The sequence below is a fragment of the Ixodes scapularis genome, unplaced genomic scaffold (assembly GCF_016920785.2).
Source record: "Ixodes scapularis isolate PalLabHiFi unplaced genomic scaffold, ASM1692078v2 PGA_scaffold1__304_contigs__length_218370807, whole genome shotgun sequence".
In the NCBI taxonomy this organism is placed as follows: domain Eukaryota; kingdom Metazoa; phylum Arthropoda; class Arachnida; order Ixodida; family Ixodidae; genus Ixodes; species Ixodes scapularis.
The window spans coordinates 179948397-179964746 of NW_024609846.1; positions in this window are offsets into that span (position 1 = coordinate 179948397).

Below are 16350 nucleotides of genomic sequence, written 5' to 3' on the forward strand. Positions count from 1 at the left end.
ATGTCGCGGCGCTCTCCCGTGTGCGCTCTCCCATGCTCTCCCGTCGGCGCTCTCTTGTCGCGGCGCTCTCCCGTGTGCGCTCTCCCATGCTCTCCCGTCGGCGCTCTCGTGTCGCGGCGCTCTCCCATCGGCGCTCTCCCATGCTCTCCCGTCGGCGCTCTCGTGTTGCTGCGCTCTCCCGTCGGCGCTCTCGCATGCTCTCCCGTCGGCGCTCTCGTGTCGCGGCGCTCTCCCGTCGGCGCTCTCGTGTCGCGGCGCTCTCCCGTCGGCGCTCTCCCATGCTCTCCCGTCGGCGCTCTCGTGTCGCGGCGCTCTCCCGTGTGCGCTCTCCCATGCTCTCCCGTCGGCGCTTTCGTGTCGCGGCGCTCTCCCGTCGGCACTCTCCCATGCTCTCCCGTGTGCGCTCTCCCATGCTCTCCGTCGGCGCTCTCGTGTCGCGGCGCTCTCCCATCGGCGCTCTCTCATGCTCTCCCGTCGGCGCTCTCGTGTCGCGGCGCTCTCACATCGGCGCTCTCCCATGCTCTCCCGTCGGCGCTCTCGTGTCGCGGGGCTCTCCCATGCTCTCCCGTCGGCGCTCTCGTGTCGCGGCGCTCTCCCATCGGCGCTCTCCCATGCTCTCCCGTCGGCGCTCTCGTGTCGCGGCGCTCTCCCGTCGGCGCTCTCCCATTCTCTCCTGTCGGCGCTCTCGTGTCACGGCGCTCTCCCGTGTGCGCTCTCCCATGCTCTCCCGTCGGCACTCTCGTGTCGCGGCGCTCTCCCGTCGGCGCTCTCCCATGCTCTCCCGTCGGCGCTCTCGTGTCGCGGCTCTCTCCCGATGGCGCTCTCCCATGCTCTCCCGTCGGCGCTCTCGTGTTGCGGCGCTCTCCCGTCGGCGCTCTCCCATGCTCTCCCGTCGGCGCTCTCGTGTCGCGGCGCTCTCCCGTCGGCGCTCTCGTGTCGCGGCGCTCTCCCATCGGCGCTCTCCCATGCCCTCCCGTCGGCACTCTCGTGTCGGGGCGCTCTCCAGTCCGCGCTCTCCCATCGGCGCTCTCCCATGCTCTCCCGTCGGGGCTGTCGTGTCGCGGCGCACTCCCATCGGCGCTCTCCCATGCTCTCCCGTTGGCGCTCTCGTGTCGCGGCCCTCTCCCGTCGGCGCTCTCCCATGCTCTCCCGTCGGCGCTCTCGTGTCGCGGCGCTCTCCCGTCGGCGCTCTCCCATTCTCTCCTGTCGGCGCTCTCGTGTCACGGCGCTCTCCCGTGTGCGCTCTCCCATGCTCTCCCGTCGGCACTCTCGTGTCGCGGCGCTCTCCCGTCGGCGCTCTCCCATGCTCTCCCGTCGGCGCTCTCGTGTCGCGGCTCTCTCCCGATGGCGCTCTCCCATGCTCTCCCGTCGGCGCTCTCGTGTTGCGGCGCTCTCCCGTCGGCGCTCTCCCATGCTCTCCCGTCGGCGCTCTCGTGTCGCGGCGCTCTCCCGTCGGCGCTCTCGTGTCGCGGCGCTCTCCCATCGGCGCTCTCCCATGCCCTCCCGTCGGCACTCTCGTGTCGGGGCGCTCTCCAGTCCGCGCTCTCCCATCGGCGCTCTCCCATGCTCTCCCGTCGGGGCTGTCGTGTCGCGGCGCACTCCCATCGGCGCTCTCCCATGCTCTCCCGTTGGCGCTCTCGTGTCGCGGCCCTCTCCCGTCGGCGCTCTCCCATGCTCTCCCGTCGGCGCTCTCGTGTCGCGGCGCTCTCCCGTCGGCGCTCTCCCATGCTCTCCCGTTGGCGCTCTCCCATCGGCGCTCTACCATGCTCTCCCGTCGGCGCTCGCGTGTCGCGGCGCTCTCCCGTCGGCGCTCTCCCATGCTCTCCCGTCGGCGCTCTCGTGTCGCGGCGCTCTCCCGTGTGCGCTCTCCCATGCTCTCCCGTCGGCGCTCTCGTGTCGCGGCGCTCTCCCGTTGGCGCTCTCCCATGCTCTCCCGTCGGGGCTCTCGTGTCGCGGCTCTCTCCCATCGGCGCTCTCCCATGCTCTCCCGTCGGGGCTCTCGCGTCGCGTCGCTCTCCCGTGTGCGCTCTCCCATGCTCTCCCGTCGGCGCTCTCGTGTCGCGGCGCTCTCCCGTCGGCGCTCTCGTTTCGCGGCGCTCTCCCATCGGCGCTCTCCCATGCTCTCCCGTCGGCGCTCTCCCGTCGGCGCTCTCGTGTTGCGCCGCTCTCCCGTCGGCGCTCTCCCATGCCCTCCCGTCGGCACTCTCGTGTCGGGGCGCTCTCCAGTCCGCGCTCTCCCATCGGCGCTCTCCCATGCTCTCCCGTCGGGGCTGTCGTGTCGCGGCGCACTCCCATCGGCGCTCTCCCATGCTCTCCCGTTGGCGCTCTCGTGTCGCGGCCCTCTCCCGTCGGCGCTCTCCCATGCTCTCCCGTCGGCGCTCTCGTGTCGCGGCGCTCTCCCGTCGGCGCTCTCCCATGCTCTCCCGTTGGCGCTCTCCCATCGGCGCTCTACCATGCTCTCCCGTCGGCGCTCGCGTGTCGCGGCGCTCTCCCGTCGGCGCTCTCCCATGCTCTCCCGTCGGCGCTCTCGTGTCGCGGCGCTCTCCCGTGTGCGCTCTCCCATGCTCTCCCGTCGGCGCTCTCGTGTCGCGGCGCTCTCCCGTTGGCGCTCTCCCATGCTCTCCCGTCGGGGCTCTCGTGTCGCGGCTCTCTCCCATCGGCGCTCTCCCATGCTCTCCCGTCGGGGCTCTCGCGTCGCGTCGCTCTCCCGTGTGCGCTCTCCCATGCTCTCCCGTCGGCGCTCTCGTGTCGCGGCGCTCTCCCGTCGGCGCTCTCGTTTCGCGGCGCTCTCCCATCGGCGCTCTCCCATGCTCTCCCGTCGGCGCTCTCCCGTCGGCGCTCTCGTGTTGCGCCGCTCTCCCGTCGGCGCTCTCCCATGGTCTCCCGTCGGCGCTCTCGTGTCGCGGCGCTCTCCCGTGTGCGCTCTCCCATGCTCTCCCGTCGGCGCTCTCGTCTCGCGGCACTCTCCCGTCGGCGCTCTCCCATGCTCTCCCGTCGGCGCTCTCGTGTCGCGGCGCTCTCCCGTCGGCGCTCTCCCATCGGCGCTCTCCCATGCTTTCCCGTCGGCGCTCTCGTGTCGCGGCGCTCTCCCGTCGGCGCTCTCCCATGCTCTCCAGTCGGCGCTCTCGTGTCGCGGCGCTCTCCCGTCGGCGCTCTCCCATGCTCTCCCGTCGGCGCTCTCGTGTCGCGGCGCTCTCCCGTGTGCGCTCTCCCATGCTCTCCCGTCGGCGCACTCGTGTCGCGGCGCTCTCCCATGCTCTCCGTCGGCGCTCTCGTGTCGCGGCGCTCTCCCATCGGCTCTTTCCCATGCTCTCCCGTCGGCGCTCTCGTGTCGCGGCGCTCTCCCATCGGCGCTCTTCCATGCTCTCCCGTCGGCGCTCTCGTGTCGCGGCACTCTCCCGTGTGCGCTCTGCCATGCTCTCCCGTCGGCGCTCTCGTATTGCGGCGCTCTCCCATCGGCGCTCTCCCATGCTCTCCCGTCGGCGCTCTCGTGTCGCGGCGCTCTCCCGTCGGCGCTCTCCCATGCTCTCCCGTCGGCGCTCTCGTGTCGCGGCGCTCTCCCGTCGGCGCTCTCCCATGCTCTCCCGTCGGCGCTCTCGTGTCGCGGCGCTCTCCCGTCGGCGCTCTCGTGTCGCGGCGCTCTCCCGTTGGCTCTCTCCCATGCTCTCCCGTCGGCGCTCTCGTGTCGCGGCACTCTCCCGTCGGCGCTCTCTTATGCTCTCCCGTCGGCGCTCTCTTGTCGCGGCGCTCTCCCGTGTGCGCTCTCCCATGCTCTCCCGTCGGCGCTCTCGTGTCACGGCGCTCTCGCATCGGCGCTCTCCCATGCTTTCCCGTCGGCGCTCTCGTGTCGCGGCGCTCTCCCGTCGGCGCTCTCCCATGCTCTCCCCTCGGCGCTTTCGTGCCGCGGCGCTCTCCCGTCGGCGCTCTCCCATGCTCTCCCGTCGGCGCTCTCGTGTCGCGGCGCTTTCCCATCGCCGCTCTCCCATGCTCTCCCGTTGGCGCTCTCGTGTCGCGGCGCTCTCCCATCAGCGCTCTCCCATGCTCTCCCGTCGGCGCTCTCGTGTCGCGGCGCTCTCCCGTGTGCGCTCTCCCATGCTCTCCCGTCGGCGCTCTCGTGTCGCGGCGCTCTCCAGTCGGCGCTCTCCCATGCTCTCCCGTCGGCGCTCTCGTGTCCCGGCGCTCTCCCATCGGCGCTCTCCCATGCTCTCCCATCGGCGCTCTCGTGTAGCGGCGCTCTCCCATGTGTGCTCTCCCATACTCTCCCGTCGGCGCTCTCGTGTCGCGGCGCTCTCCCGTCGGCGCTCTCCCATGCTCTCCCGTCGGCGCTCTCGTGTCGCGGCGCTCTCCAGTCGGCGCTCTCCCATGCTCTCCCGTCGGCGCTCTCGTGTCGCGGCGCTCTCCCATCGCCGCTCTCCCATGCTCTCCCGTCGGCGCTCTCGTGTCGCGGCGCTCTCCCGTCGGCGCTCTCGTGTCGCGGCGCTCTTCCGTGTGAGCTCTCCCATGCTCTCCCGTCGGCGCTCTCCCGTCGGCGCTCTCCCATGCTCTCCCGTCGGCGCTCTCGTGCTGTGGCGCTCTCCCATCGGCGCTCTCCCATGCTCTCCCGTCGGCGCTCTCGTGTCGCGGCGCTCTCCCGTGTGCGCTCTCCCATGCTCTCCCGTCGGCGCTCTCCCATCGGCGCTCTCCCATGCTCTCCCGTCTGCGATCTCGTGTCGCGGCGCTCTCCCGCGTGCGCTCTCCCATGCTCTCCCGTCGGCGCTCTCGTGTCGCGGCGCTCTCCCGTCGGCGCTCTCTTGTCGCGGCGCTCTCCAGTCGGCGCTCTCCCATGCTCTCCCGTCGGCGCTCTCGTGTCGCGGCGCTCTCCCATCGGCGCTCTCCCATGCTCTCCCGTCGGCGCTCTCTTGTCGCGGCGCTCTCCCGTCGGCGCTCTCCCATGCTCTCCCGTCGGCGCTCTCGTGTCGCGGCGCTTTCCCATCGGCGCTCTCCCATGCTCTCCCGTCGGCGCTCTCGTGTCACGGCGCTCTCCCGTCGGCGCTCTCGCATGCTCTCCAGTCGGCGCTCTCGTGTTGCGGCGCTCTCCCGTCGGCGCTCTCCCATGCTCTCCCGTCGGCGCTCTTGTGTCGCGGCGCTCTCCCATCGGCGCTCTCGCATGCTCTCCCGTCGGCGCTCTCGTGTCGCGGCGCTCTCCCATGTGTGCTCTCCCATGCTCTCCCGTCGGCGCTCTCGTGTCGCGGCGCTCTCCCGTCGGCGCTCTCCCATGCTCTCCCGTCGGCGCTCTCTTGTCGCGGCGCTCTCCAGTCGGCGCTCTCCCATGCTCTCCCGTCGGCGCTCTCGTGTCGTGGCGCTCTCCCATCGGCGCTCTCCCATGCTCTCCCGTCGGCGCTCTCGTGTCGCGGCGCTCTCCCGTCGGCGCTCTCGTGTCGCGGCGCTCTCCCGTGTGCGCTCTCCCATGCTCTCCCGTCGGCGCTCTCCTGTCGGCGCTCTCCCATGCTCTCCCGTCGGCGCTCTCTTGTCGCGGCGCTCTCCCATCGGCGCTCTCCCATGCTGTCCCTTCGGCGCTCTCGTGTCGCGGCGCTCTCCCGTGTGCGCTCTCCCATGCTCTCCCGTCGGCGCTCTCGTGTCGCGGCGCTCTCCCATCGACGCTCTCCCATGCTCTCCCGTCGGGGCTCTCGTGTCGCGGCGCTCTCCCGCGTGCGCTCTCCCGCGTGCGCTCTCCCATGCTCTCCCGTCGGCGCTCTCGTGTCGCGGCGCTCTCCCGTCGGCGCTCTCCCATGCTCTCCCGTCGGCGCTCTCGTGTCGCGGCGCTCTCCAGTCGGCGCTCTCCCATGCTCTCCTGTCGGCGCTCTCGTGTCGCGGCGCTCTCCCATCGGCGCTCTCCCATGCTCTCCCGTCGGCGCTCTCGTGTCGCGGCGCTCTCCCATCGGCGCTCTCCCATGCTCTCCCGTCGGCGCTCTCGTGTCGCGGCGCTTTCCCATCGGCGCTCTCCCATGCATTCCCGTCGGCGCTCTCGTGTCGCGGCGCTCTCCCATCGGCGCTCTCCCATGCTCTCCCGTCGGCGCTCTCGTGTCACGGCGCTCTCCTGTCGGCGCTCTCGCATGCTCTCCAGTCAGCGCTCTCGTGTCGCGGCGCTCTCCTGTCGGCGCTCTCCCATGCTCTCCCGTCGGCGCTCTCGTGTCGCGGCGCTCTCCCATCGGCGCTCTCCCATGCTCTCCCGTCGGCGCTCTCGTGTCGCGGCGCTCTCCCGTGTGCGCTCTCCCATGCTCTCCCGCCGGCGCTCTCGTGTCGCGGCGCTCTCCCGTCGGGGCTCTCCCATGCTCTCCCGTCGGCGCTCTCGTGTCGCGGCGCTCTCCCATTGGGGCTCTCCCATGCTCTCCCGTCGGCGCTTTCGTGTCGCGGCGCTCTCCCGTGTGCGCTCTCCCATGCTCTCCCGTCGGCGCTCTCGTGTCGCGGCGCTCTCCCGTGTGCGCTCTCCCATGCCCTCCCGTCGGCGCTCTCGTGTCGCGGCGCTCTCCAGTCAGCGCTCTCCCATGCTCTCCCGTCGGCGCTCTTGTGTCGCGGCGCTCTCCCATCGGCGCTCTCCCTTGCTCTCCCGTCGGCGCTCTCGTGTCGCGGCGCTCTCCCATGTGCGCTCTCCCATGCTCTCCCGTCGGCGCTCTCGTGTGGCGGCGCTCTCCCGTGTGCGCTCTCCCACGCTCTCCCGTCGGCGCTCTCGTGTCGCGGCGCTCTGCCGTCGGTGCTCTCCCATGCTCTCCCGTCGGCGCTCTCGTGTCGCGGCGCTCTCCCATCGGCGCTCTCCCATGCTCTCCCGTCGGCACTCTCGTGTCGCGGCGCTCTCCCGTCGGCGCTCTCGTGTCGCGGCGCTCTCCCGTGTGCGCTCTCCCATGCTCTCCCGTCTGCGCTCTCCCGTCGGCGCTCTCCCATGCTCTCCCGTCGGCGCTCTCGTGCTGCGGCGCTCTCCCATTGGCGCTCTCCCATGCTGTCCCTTCGGCGCTCTCGTGTCGCGGCGCTCTCCCGTGTGCGCTCTCCCATGCTCTCCCGTCGGCGCTCTCGTGTCGCGGCGCTCTCCCATCGACGCTCTCCCATGCTCTCCCGTCGGGGCTCTCGTGTCGCGGCGCTCTCCCGCGTGCGCTCTCCCGCGTGCGCTCTCCCATGCTCTCCCGTCGGCGCTCTCGTGTCGCGGCGCTCTCCCGTCGGCGCTCTCCCATGCTCTCCCGTCGGCGCTCTCGTGTCGCGGCGCTCTCCAGTCGGCGCTCTCCCATGCTCTCCTGTCGGCGCTCTGGTGTCGCGGCGCTCTCCCATCGGCGCTCTCCCATGCTCTCCCGTCGGCGCTCTCGTGTCGCGGCGCTCTCCCGTCGGCGCTCTCCCATGCTCTCCCGTCGGCGCTCTCGTGTCGCGGCGCTTTCCCATCGGCGCTCTCCCATGCATTCCCGTCGGCGCTCTCGTGTCGCGGCGCTCTCCCATCGGCGCTCTCCCATGCTCTCCCGTCGGCGCTCTCGTGTCACGGCGCTCTCCTGTCGGCGCTCTCGCATGCTCTCCAGTCGGCGCTCTCGTGTCGCGGCGCTCTCCTGTCGGCGCTCTCCCATGCTCTCCCGTCGGCGCTCTCGTGTCGCGGCGCTCTCCCATCGGCGCTCTCCCATGCTCTCCCGTCGGCGCTCTCGTGTCGCGGCGCTCTCCCGTGTGCGCTCTCCCATGCTCTCCCGCCGGCGCTCTCGTGTCGCGGCGCTCTCCCGTCGGCGCTCTCCCATGCTCTCCCGTCGGCGCTCTCGTGTCGCGGCGCTCTCCCATTGGGGCTCTCCCATGCTCTCCCGTCGGCGCTTTCGTGTCGCGGCGCTCTCCCGTGTGCGCTCTCCCATGCTCTCCCGTCGGCGCTCTCGTGTCGCGGCGCTCTCCCGTGTGCGCTCTCCCATGCCCTCCCGTCGGCGCTCTCGTGTCGCGGCGCTCTCCAGTCGGCGCTCTCCCATGCTCTCCCGTCGGCGCTCTTGTGTCGCGGCGCTCTCCCATCGGCGCTCTCCCATGCTCTCCCGTCGGCGCTCTCGTGTCGCGGCGCTCTCCCATGGTCTCCCGTCGGCGCTCCTGTGTCGCGGCGCTCTCCCATGCTCTCCCGTCGGCGCTCTCGTGTCGCGGCGCTCTCCCGTCGGCGCTCTCGTGTCGCGGCGCTCTCCCGTGTGCGCTCTCCCATGCTCTCCCGTCGGCGCTCTCGTGTCGCGGCGCTCTCCCGTGTGCGCTTTCCCATGCTCTCCCGTCCGCGCTCTCGTGTCGCGGCGCTCTCCCGTCGGCGCTCTCCCATGCTCTCCCTTCGGCGCTCTCCCGTCGGCGCTCTCCCGTGCTCTCCCGTCGGCGCTCTCCTGTCGCGGCGCTCTCCCATCGGCGCTCTCCCATGCTCTCCCGTTGGCGCTCTCGTGTCGCGGCGCTCTCCCGTCGGCGCTCTCGTGTCGCGGCGCTCTCCCGTCGGCGCTCTCCCATGCTCTCCCGTCGGCGCTCTCGTGTCGCGGCGCTCTCGCATCGGCGCTCTCCCATGCTCTCCCGTCGGCGTTCTCGTGTCGCGGCGCTCTCCCGTCGGCGCTCTCCCATGCTCTCCCGTCGGCGCTCTCTTGTCGCGGCGCTCTCCCATGCTCTCCCGTCGGCGCTCTCGTGTCGCGGCGCTCTCCCGTGTGCGCTCTCCCATGCTCTCCCGTCGGCGCTCTCGTGTCGCGGCGCTCTCCCGTCGGCACTCTCCCATGCTCTCCCGTGTGCGCTCTCCCATGCTCTCCGTCGGCGCTCTCGTGTCGCGGCGCTCTCCCATCGGCGCTCTCTCATGCTCTCCCGTCGGCGCTCTCGTGTCGCGGCGCTCTCACATCGGCGCTCTCCCATGCTCTCCCGTCGGCGCTCTCGTGTCGCGGGGCTCTCCCATGCTCTCCCGTCGGCGCTCTCGTGTCGCGGCGCTCTCCCATCGGCGCTCTCCCATGCTCTCCCGTCGGCGCTCTCGTGTCGCGGCGCTCTCCCGTCGGCGCTCTCCCATTCTCTCCTGTCGGCGCTCTCGTGTCACGGCGCTCTCCCGTGTGCGCTCTCCCATGCTCTCCCGTCGGCACTCTCGTGTCGCGGCGCTCTCCCGTCGGCGCTCTCCCATGCTCTCCCGTCGGCGCTCTCGTGTCGCGGCTCTCTCCCGATGGCGCTCTCCCATGCTCTCCCGTCGGCGCTCTCGTGTTGCGGCGCTCTCCCGTCGGCGCTCTCCCATGCTCTCCCGTCGGCGCTCTCGTGTCGCGGCGCTCTCCCATCGGCGCTCTCGTGTCGCGGCGCTCTCCCATCGGCGCTCTCCCATGCCCTCCCGTCGGCACTCTCGTGTCGGGGCGCTCTCCAGTCCGCGCTCTCCCATCGGCGCTCTCCCATGCTCTCCCGTCGGGGCTGTCGTGTCGCGGCGCACTCCCATCGGCGCTCTCCCATGCTCTCCCGTTGGCGCTCTCGTGTCGCGGCCCTCTCCCGTCGGCGCTCTCCCATGCTCTCCCGTCGGCGCTCTCGTGTCGCGGCGCTCTCCCGTCGGCGCTCTCCCATGCTCTCCCGTCGGCGCTCTCATGTCGCGGCGCTCTCCCGTCGGCGCTCTCCCATGCTCTCCCGTTGGCGCTCTCCCATCGGCGCTCTACCATGCTCTCCCGTCGGCGCTCGCGTGTCGCGGCGCTCTCCCGTCGGCGCTCTCCCATGCTCTCCCGTCGGCGCTCTCGTGTCGCGGCGCTCTCCCGTGTGCGCTCTCCCATGCTCTCCCGTCGGCGCTCTCGTGTCGCGGCGCTCTCCCGTTGGCGCTCTCCCATGCTCTCCCGTCGGGGCTCTCGTGTCGCGGCTCTCGCCCATCGGCGCTCTCCCATGCTCTCCCGTCGGGGCTCTCGCGTCGCGTCGCTCTCCCGTGTGCGCTCTCCCATGCTCTCCCGTCGGCGCTCTCGTGTCGCGGCGCTCTCCCGTCGGCGCTCTCGTTTCGCGGCGCTCTCCCATCGGCGCTCTCCCATGCTCTCCCGTCGGCGCTCTCCCGTCGGCGCTCTCGTGTTGCGCCGCTCTCCCGTCGGCGCTCTCCCATGGTCTCCCGTCGGCGCTCTCGTGTCGCGGCGCTCTCCCGTGTGCGCTCTCCCATGCTCTCCCGTCGGCGCTCTCGTCTCGCGGCACTCTCCCGTCGGCGCTCTCCCATGCTCTCCCGTCGGCGCTCTCGTGTCGCGGCGCTCTCCCGTCGGCGCTCTCCCATCGGCGCTCTCCCATGCTTTCCCGTCGGCGCTCTCGTGTCGCGGCGCTCTCCCGTCGGCGCTATCCCATGCTCTCCAGTCGGCGCTCTCGTGTCGCGGCGCTCTCCCGTCGGCGCTCTCCCATGCTCTCCCGTCGGCGCTCTCGTGTCGCGGCGCTCTCCCGTGTGCGCTCTCCCATGCTCTCCCGTCGGCGCACTCGTGTCGCGGCGCTCTCCCATGCTCTCCCGTGTGCGCTCTCCCATGCTCTCCGTCGGCGCTCTCGTGTCGCGGCGCTCTCCCATCGGCTCTTTCCCATGCTCTCCCGTCGGCGCTCTCGTGTCGCGGCGCTCTCCCATCGGCGCTCTTCCATGCTCTCCCGTCGGCGCTCTCGTGTCGCGGCACTCTCCCGTGTGCGCTCTGCCATGCTCTCCCGTCGGCGCTCTCGTATTGCGGCGCTCTCCCATCGGCGCTCTCCCATGCTCTCCCGTCGGCGCTCTCGTGTCGCGGCGCTCTCCCGTCGGCGCTCTCCCATGCTCTCCCGTCGGCGCTCTCGTGTCGCGGCGCTCTCCCGTCGGCGCTCTCCCATGCTCTCCCGTCGGCGCTCTCGTGTCGCGGCGCTCTCCCGTCGGCGCTCTCGTGTCGCGGCGCTCTCCCGTTGGCTCTCTCCCATGCTCTCCCGTCGGCGCTCTCGTGTCGCGGCACTCTCCCGTCGGCGCTCTCTTATGCTCTCCCGTCGGCGCTCTCTTGTCGCGGCGCTCTCCCGTGTGCGCTCTCCCATGCTCTCCCGTCGGCGCACTCGTGTCGCGGCGCTCTCCCATGCTCTCCCGTGTGCGCTCTCCCATGCTCTCCGTCGGCGCTCTCGTGTCGCGGCGCTCTCCCATCGGCTCTTTCCCATGCTCTCCCGTCGGCGCTCTCGTGTCGCGGCGCTCTCCCATCGGCGCTCTTCCATGCTCTCCCGTCGGCGCTCTCGTGTCGCGGCACTCTCCCGTGTGCGCTCTGCCATGCTCTCCCGTCGGCGCTCTCGTATTGCGGCGCTCTCCCATCGGCGCTCTCCCATGCTCTCCCGTCGGCGCTCTCGTGTCGCGGCGCTCTCCCGTCGGCGCTCTCCCATGCTCTCCCGTCGGCGCTCTCGTGTCGCGGCGCTCTCCCGTCGGCGCTCTCCCATGCTCTCCCGTCGGCGCTCTCGTGTCGCGGCGCTCTCCCGTCGGCGCTCTCGTGTCGCGGCGCTCTCCCGTTGGCTCTCTCCCATGCTCTCCCGTCGGCGCTCTCGTGTCGCGGCACTCTCCCGTCGGCGCTCTCTTATGCTCTCCCGTCGGCGCTCTCTTGTCGCGGCGCTCTCCCGTGTGCGCTCTCCCATGCTCTCCCGTCGGCGCTCTCGTGTCACGGCGCTCTCGCATCGGCGCTCTCCCATGCTTTCCCGTCGGCGCTCTCGTGTCGCGGCGCTCTCCCGTCGGCGCTCTCCCATGCTCTCCCCTCGGCGCTTTCGTGCCGCGGCGCTCTCCCGTCGGCGCTCTCCCATGCTCTCCCGTCGGCGCTCTCGTGTCGCGGCGCTTTCCCATCGGCGCTCTCCCATGCTCTCCCGTTGGCGCTCTCGTGTCGCGGCGCTCTCCCATCAGCGCTCTCCCATGCTCTCCCGTCGGCGCTCTCGTGTCGCGGCGCTCTCCCGTGTGCGCTCTCCCATGCTCTCCCGTCGGCGCTCTCGTGTCGCGGCGCTCTCCAGTCGGCGCTCTCCCATGCTCTCCCGTCGGCGCTCTCGTGTCCCGGCGCTCTCCCATCGGCGCTCTCCCATGCTCTCCCATCGGCGCTCTCGTGTAGCGGCGCTCTCCCATGTGTGCTCTCCCATACTCTCCCGTCGGCGCTCTCGTGTCGCGGCGCTCTCCCGTCGGCGCTCTCCCATGCTCTCCCGTCGGCGCTCTCGTGTCGCGGCGCTCTCCAGTCGGCGCTCTCCCATGCTCTCCCGTCGGCGCTCTCGTGTCGCGGCGCTCTCCCATCGCCGCTCTCCCATGCTCTCCCGTCGGCGCTCTCGTGTCGCGGCGCTCTCCCGTCGGCGCTCTCGTGTCGCGGCGCTCTTCCGTGTGAGCTCTCCCATGCTCTCCCGTCGGCGCTCTCCCGTCGGCGCTCTCCCATGCTCTCCCGTCGGCGCTCTCGTGCTGTGGCGCTCTCCCATCGGCGCTCTCCCATGCTCTCCCGTCGGCGCTCTCGTGTCGCGGCGCTCTCCCGTGTGCGCTCTCCCATGCTCTCCCGTCGGCGCTCTCCCATCGGCGCTCTCCCATGCTCTCCCGTCTGCGATCTCGTGTCGCGGCGCTCTCCCGCGTGCGCTCTCCCATGCTCTCCCGTCGGCGCTCTCGTGTCGCGGCGCTCTCCCGTCGGCGCTCTCTTGTCGCGGCGCTCTCCAGTCGGCGCTCTCCCATGCTCTCCCGTCGGCGCTCTCGTGTCGCGGCGCTCTCCCATCGGCGCTCTCCCATGCTCTCCCGTCGGCGCTCTCTTGTTGCGGCGCTCTCCCGTCGGCGCTCTCCCATGCTCTCCCGTCGGCGCTCTCGTGTCGCGGCGCTTTCCCATCGGCGCTCTCCCATGCTCTCCCGTCGGCGCTCTCGTGTCACGGCGCTCTCCCGTCGGCGCTCTCGCATGCTCTCCAGTCGGCGCTCTCGTGTTGCGGCGCTCTCCCGTCGGCGCTCTCCCATGCTCTCCCGTCGGCGCTCTTGTGTCGCGGCGCTCTCCCATCGGCGCTCTCGCATGCTCTCCCGTCGGCGCTCTCGTGTCGCGGCGCTCTCCCATGTGTGCTCTCCCATGCTCTCCCGTCGGCGCTCTCGTGTCGCGGCGCTCTCCCGTCGGCGCTCTCCCATGCTCTCCCGTCGGCGCTCTCTTGTCGCGGCGCTCTCCAGTCGGCGCTCTCCCATGCTCTCCCGTCGGCGCTCTCGTGTCGCGGCGCTCTCCCATCGGCGCTCTCCCATGCTCTCCCGTCGGCGCTCTCGTGTCGCGGCGCTCTCCCGTCGGCGCTCTCGTGTCGCGGCGCTCTCCCGTGTGCGCTCTCCCATGCTCTCCCGTCGGCGCTCTCCTGTCGGCGCTCTCCCATGCTCTCCCGTCGGCGCTCTCTTGTCGCGGCGCTCTCCCATCGGCGCTCTCCCATGCTGTCCCTTCGGCGCTCTCGTGTCGCGGCGCTCTCCCGTGTGCGCTCTCCCATGCTCTCCCGTCGGCGCTCTCGTGTCGCGGCGCTCTCCCATCGACGCTCTCCCATGCTCTCCCGTCGGGGCTCTCGTGTCGCGGCGCTCTCCCGCGTGCGCTCTCCCGCGTGCGCTCTCCCATGCTCTCCCGTCGGCGCTCTCGTGTCGCGGCGCTCTCCCGTCGGCGCTCTCCCATGCTCTCCCGTCGGCGCTCTCGTGTCGCGGCGCTCTCCAGTCGGCGCTCTCCCATGCTCTCCTGTCGGCGCTCTCGTGTCGCGGCGCTCTCCCATCGGCGCTCTCCCATGCTCTCCCGTCGGCGCTCTCGTGTCGCGGCGCTCTCCCATCGGCGCTCTCCCATGCTCTCCCGTCGGCGCTCTCGTGTCGCGGCGCTTTCCCATCGGCGCTCTCCCATGCATTCCCGTCGGCGCTCTCGTGTCGCGGCGCTCTCCCATCGGCGCTCTCCCATGCTCTCCCGTCGGCGCTCTCGTGTCACGGCGCTCTCCTGTCGGCGCTCTCGCATGCTCTCCAGTCAGCGCTCTCGTGTCGCGGCGCTCTCCTGTCGGCGCTCTCCCATGCTCTCCCGTCGGCGCTCTCGTGTCGCGGCGCTCTCCCATCGGCGCTCTCCCATGCTCTCCCGTCGGCGCTCTCGTGTCGCGGCGCTCTCCCGTGTGCGCTCTCCCATGCTCTCCCGCCGGCGCTCTCGTGTCGCGGCGCTCTCCCGTCGGCGCTCTCCCATGCTCTCCCGTCGGCGCTCTCGTGTTGCGGCGCTCTCCCATTGGGGCTCTCCCATGCTCTCCCGTCGGCGCTTTCGTGTCGCGGCGCTCTCCCGTGTGCGCTCTCCCATGCTCTCCCGTCGGCGCTCTCGTGTCGCGGCGCTCTCCCGTGTGCGCTCTCCCATGCCCTCCCGTCGGCGCTCTCGTGTCGCGGCGCTCTCCAGTCAGCGCTCTCCCATGCTCTCCCGTCGGCGCTCTTGTGTCGCGGCGCTCTCCCATCGGCGCTCTCCCTTGCTCTCCCGTCGGCGCTCTCGTGTCGCGGCGCTCTCCCATGTGCGCTCTCCCATGCTCTCCCGTCGGCGCTCTCGTGTGGCGGCGCTCTCCCGTGTGCGCTCTCCCACGCTCTCCCGTCGGCGCTCTCGTGTCGCGGCGCTCTGCCGTCGGTGCTCTCCCATGCTCTCCCGTCGGCGCTCTCGTGTCGCGGCGCTCTCCCATCGGCGCTCTCCCATGCTCTCCCGTCGGCACTCTCGTGTCGCGGCGCTCTCCCGTCGGCGCTCTCGTGTCGCGGCGCTCTCCCGTGTGCGCTCTCCCATGCTCTCCCGTCTGCGCTCTCCCGTCGGCGCTCTCCCATGCTCTCCCGTCGGCGCTCTCGTGCTGCGGCGCTCTCCCATTGGCGCTCTCCCATGCTGTCCCTTCGGCGCTCTCGTGTCGCGGCGCTCTCCCGTGTGCGCTCTCCCATGCTCTCCCGTCGGCGCTCTCGTGTCGCGGCGCTCTCCCATCGACGCTCTCCCATGCTCTCCCGTCGGGGCTCTCGTGTCGCGGCGCTCTCCCGCGTGCGCTCTCCCGCGTGCGCTCTCCCATGCTCTCCCGTCGGCGCTCTCGTGTCGCGGCGCTCTCCCGTCGGCGCTCTCCCATGCTCTCCCGTCGGCGCTCTCGTGTCGCGGCGCTCTCCAGTCGGCGCTCTCCCATGCTCTCCTGTCGGCGCTCTGGTGTCGCGGCGCTCTCCCATCGGCGCTCTCCCATGCTCTCCCGTCGGCGCTCTCGTGTCGCGGCGCTCTCCCGTCGGCGCTCTCCCATGCTCTCCCGTCGGCGCTCTCGTGTCGCGGCGCTTTCCCATCGGCGCTCTCCCATGCATTCCCGTCGGCGCTCTCGTGTCGCGGCGCTCTCCCATCGGCGCTCTCCCATGCTCTCCCGTCGGCGCTCTCGTGTCACGGCGCTCTCCTGTCGGCGCTCTCGCATGCTCTCCAGTCGGCGCTCTCGTGTCGCGGCGCTCTCCTGTCGGCGCTCTCCCATGCTCTCCCGTCGGCGCTCTCGTGTCGCGGCGCTCTCCCATCGGCGCTCTCCCATGCTCTCCCGTCGGCGCTCTCGTGTCGCGGCGCTCTCCCGTGTGCGCTCTCCCATGCTCTCCCGCCGGCGCTCTCGTGTCGCGGCGCTCTCCCGTCGGCGCTCTCCCATGCTCTCCCGTCGGCGCTCTCGTGTCGCGGCGCTCTCCCATTGGGGCTCTCCCATGCTCTCCCGTCGGCGCTTTCGTGTCGCGGCGCTCTCCCGTGTGCGCTCTCCCATGCTCTCCCGTCGGCGCTCTCGTGTCGCGGCGCTCTCCCGTGTGCGCTCTCCCATGCCCTCCCGTCGGCGCTCTCGTGTCGCGGCGCTCTCCAGTCGGCGCTCTCCCATGCTCTCCCGTCGGCGCTCTTGTGTCGCGGCGCTCTCCCATCGGCGCTCTCCCATGCTCTCCCGTCGGCGCTCTCGTGTCGCGGCGCTCTCCCATGGTCTCCCGTCGGCGCTCCTGTGTCGCGGCGCTCTCCCATGCTCTCCCGTCGGCGCTCTCGTGTCGCGGCGCTCTCCCGTCGGCGCTCTCGTGTCGCGGCGCTCTCCCGTGTGCGCTCTCCCATGCTCTCCCGTCGGCGCTCTCGTATCGCGGCGCTCTCCCGTGTGCGCTTTCCCATGCTCTCCCGTCCGCGCTCTCGTGTCGCGGCGCTCTCCCGTCGGCGCTCTCCCATGCTCTCCCTTCGGCGCTCTCCCGTCGGCGCTCTCCCGTGCTCTCCCGTCGGCGCTCTCCTGTCGCGGCGCTCTCCCATCGGCGCTCTCCCATGCTCTCCCGTTGGCGCTCTCGTGTCGCGGCGCTCTCCCGTCGGCGCTCTCGTGTCGCGGCGCTCTCCCGTCGGCGCTCTCCCATGCTCTCCCGTCGGCGCTCTCGTGTCGCGGCGCTCTCGCATCGGCGCTCTCCCATGCTCTCCCGTCGGCGTTCTCGTGTCGCGGCGCTCTCCCGTCGGCGCTCTCCCATGCTCTCCCGTCGGCGCT